The sequence below is a fragment of the Limulus polyphemus genome, unplaced genomic scaffold, assembly GCF_000517525.1.
Source record: "Limulus polyphemus unplaced genomic scaffold, Limulus_polyphemus-2.1.2 Scaffold2760, whole genome shotgun sequence".
Classification (NCBI taxonomy): domain Eukaryota; kingdom Metazoa; phylum Arthropoda; class Merostomata; order Xiphosura; family Limulidae; genus Limulus; species Limulus polyphemus.
The window spans coordinates 105219-108755 of NW_013668370.1; the positions used below are offsets into that span (position 1 = coordinate 105219).

At 34.4% G+C, this 3537-nt stretch overlaps 1 protein-coding gene across 4 annotated transcripts in view; it reads left to right on the plus strand.

The window, feature by feature from the left end:
- Positions 1-3537, plus strand: part of LOC106467834 (phosphatase and actin regulator 4B-like) — a 75222-nt gene that overhangs the window by 23305 nt on the left and 48380 nt on the right. Inside the window, exon 1 of one of the 4 annotated variants that reach the window (XR_002612489.1) lies at positions 1997-2964. The exons of the other annotated variants lie outside the window; for them this stretch is intronic. The gene's annotated coding sequence lies outside the window, so the exon portion shown is untranslated. Of the gene's footprint in view, positions 1-1996; positions 2965-3537 lie in introns of those variants that run through there. 4 annotated transcript variants of the gene reach the window in all.

A 3537-nucleotide genomic window follows, 5' to 3' on the forward strand; every position in this document is an offset into this window, starting at 1 on the left:
AGAAAGACTGTAATTACAAAATTGAAGAAGTAACAAAAAGACATCAACAAAATACAGAAAGACTGTAATTACAAAATTGAAGAAGTAACAAAAAGACATCAACAAAATACAGAAAGACTGTAATTACAAAATTGAAGAAGTAACAAAAAGACATCAACAAAATACAGAAAGACTGTAATTACAAAATTGAAGAAGTAACAAAAAGAGACCAATGACAGAATAAAACATTTGGAAAATGAATAAGTAAATGTAAAGACCAATCCAACCTTACCTCTTTCTTCATCTGCCCAACAATTTCAACCTAAAACACCATTTACTGTAAAATATGAAATACGGGAACCTATTTGCTCTATGCATATTACCACTACTGCTGTGCCATCTGTAACTGCCAGACTTTCCTGGTCTATTCCAGCCATGATACTACCAAATCAAGTTCCAGAATTCAACTGGCCTGTTCAATAACTTCATCCATTTGAGAAACCAATAGAGTGTGATGGAAAGGTACCATGGAAGGCACATCAGGTTCGGTTCAAAAGATTTTTAGAGCGAACGGGTGGAATAGTGAACAACAGGCTATTCATTTTGCTACCATCTTTAATTACATTAAGTAACCTTCCAGCTGTGAGCTGTAACAACTATCAAGCGTTGATAGCTGTCTTATCCAACAGTTTGGAGTGACACTCCAGAATGAAGTATCAAGAGCAAAGTTATGGAACAGGATGCAAAGGAAAGAAGAGACCTCAGTTGAGTGTGTGGAATATTTGTAAATCCTTGCCAAATTACCTACCGAATGCTTCACATGAAATGATGAATTTATTTGCACATTGCCAATTTATAGATACTACAAAATACGAGAATGAGAAAATTGGGCTAAAGAAAAGTAGGTATACATCTGTAAAGGAGGCTCTCCAGTTGTTGATGTAACTTGAGTCCATTAAAGTAACAGATAAACGACTAAAGACACCATCTAGAAGAACTAAAAGGATAAATCGGACAATTTATTACATAGAATGGAGGAAACAAACCACAAGACAATAGATGTTTCAAGTGTAACTCGAAAAAGACAGATTGACAGGTACTGCAAACAAAAGCCTTTATAGAGTAAAAACTCCTCCCAAATAATTTTAGAACAATGGAACTGATATACGTGTGGGAACATGGCCATTGAAGCTGAGACTGTGAGGTGTCAACAGCTGTTAATACACTAACTAGGTAATACCCAAAGAACGAGTATTCGAGTCCAGCCAGGTCAAAGAAATAACAAAGAGCTAATCAGAGGTCAGAAGATATTATTAGGGGTTAAATTCAGCTGAAAATACTCAGTTGAGATTAGAAGTTCATAATTTAAGAAATCATTCCACGAGTCAAGGGACTTGTTGATGAGAAGCCTTGAAGTATGGTAATAAAAGGTGGGAAATTGCCTCCAGTGATGTTTAAAGATAGATTGAAGGGTACTTCCAGCAAGAGGAAAGCTGGAAGTTATCCTTACTGTAGGAAGCTTGTCTACACTTCAGGATACGTGTATAATTGACATTGAGTGCATACTTGGAAGTTATTTCATGTTGAGACATGAGCGAAGTTAGATTATCTTCAAATAGCTTCACAATCTATAACCAGTAAATCCCTGTACACAAATGACAATTACTACACCAGAGGTTGAACTTCCAGTGGTAACATGAGGGGCAATTATGGTTATATTGTACTATTAAGAAGTAAAGTACTGATACCAGGACTTATTAGGAATAAATTTACATGTAATGATGTGGGCATAGTAGAACCAAACACTCCAGTTAACCTGAGGAATTAATGGTTGGAAGAACTCTTATGGATCTAAAGAATAAAGATATTATCATTAGGGCCATTAACAGAACAAGCTATGAAATTCAAGTCATGTCTGGATGAGAAATTGCACAGGTAGTACTTCCATATCAAAGAACATCAGAAGTAGTTATCTTTGAGACAAGATTTACGAAGACTGATGTTCAGTTATTAAATGAGGACAGTTTACCACTTCACTTATAAGAACTGTATGGTCAGAGCTGTGGGAGCCTTAATGTTAATCAGTGTGAAGAAAAATGATGGACGTGCAAGTTCTGCGTCAACTACTAGATGTACGCAGATTACGAGTCGAGCGCCCTAACCATCTGGCCCTGCCGGGCATTTTACCAAGTAATCTAAAAAGTAACCGCCAAACGATAGAACATGTTACAACAGTATTAAACATATCAATCTATAAGAAGCAAAGCGTTTGAAAAAATTATCGTTTTTCTGTTTGTCTAAAAATGACAAAAACAAATGCATACAACGGAGAAATACTACGTAATATTGTTGTGTACTGACTGGCCTAGACAGACAATACCACTTTGTGTTTGGTTCTACAATGTCCAGCTGCTGGAGGTAAACTGCATGTATATAAATACCACAACACATCCTTTCCCCCCTAGACAGCAGTTATGAGTTTACTTAGCTACCCAGTAACTCGTTGTCGTCGCTGATGAGCGAACAGAAACAAACCAGGCGTTGCTGATATAATATGTTACTCTTCAGCGGTTGACATTTCCACGAGTTTTACAAGCGCGGTGGTGTCTATCATTGTGATTTTTTATGGTACCAAGAAGACGGGTGTGCATTGACTTCGAGGCTTCTAACACATCTATGTGTAATTAAATGAACTTCCTTGGAAGAAATTTTACGTATAGCTACATCTCTTACGTATATGTCGAAAGTTTAGTACGAAGCATTTTTTACTATCGGTATCACAGAACCAAACGGACTAAGTACTACTATAAAATATTTGTAAGCAATAAGTCGATCAAGTGATTAAAACACGCACTTGTACTATACCAGAGGATGAAATCTGCATAGAAAAAAAGGAAAAAACTTCAAAAAAACGTTGGAATTGAAAAGTTCTACTTCCCTGAGTAATGAGTTTTATTTCTTAACCGACTTCTCATGGAAACCGGGGTAATTACGATCTGTATTATATTATTGTTTTCTATGAAGAGATAATACAACTAACTTACATGATATATTTAAGAACAATTGATAGATTAGCAGCTGTTATATTTCAAATAATCAATAGTTAAAATTTAATTGTCAAATATAAATTAAAATGAGATAGATAAATTAGTACTATTACTATTAGTGAAATGATTGAAGGTCTTATGAATTATCGATAAATATTCATTTTATAAAAAGAATGGCAAAAGAAAGTTGTGAGTAAATTGTAAAAAATAACAAGCTTATATTAACAAGGGTTTACTTTTCATAATATTCTCAGCATATAGTAATTCAGAATACAAATTATCTCGTCGTATTATCTATCAATCATTACTACTAGCTGTAATCAATTATTTATACAACTTACAAGTTTCAACTAATCTGTATGACTAACTCATTCCTTATAATCATAATTTTCTGTTACTATAGGATTTAAGTACAATGTATGAATAATATACGTCTTCCAAATCCCTGAAGAATGTGTTTTCATAAATGAACTAAAACGTCGTTGAATTATGAATTTGTTCATTGGTGGTA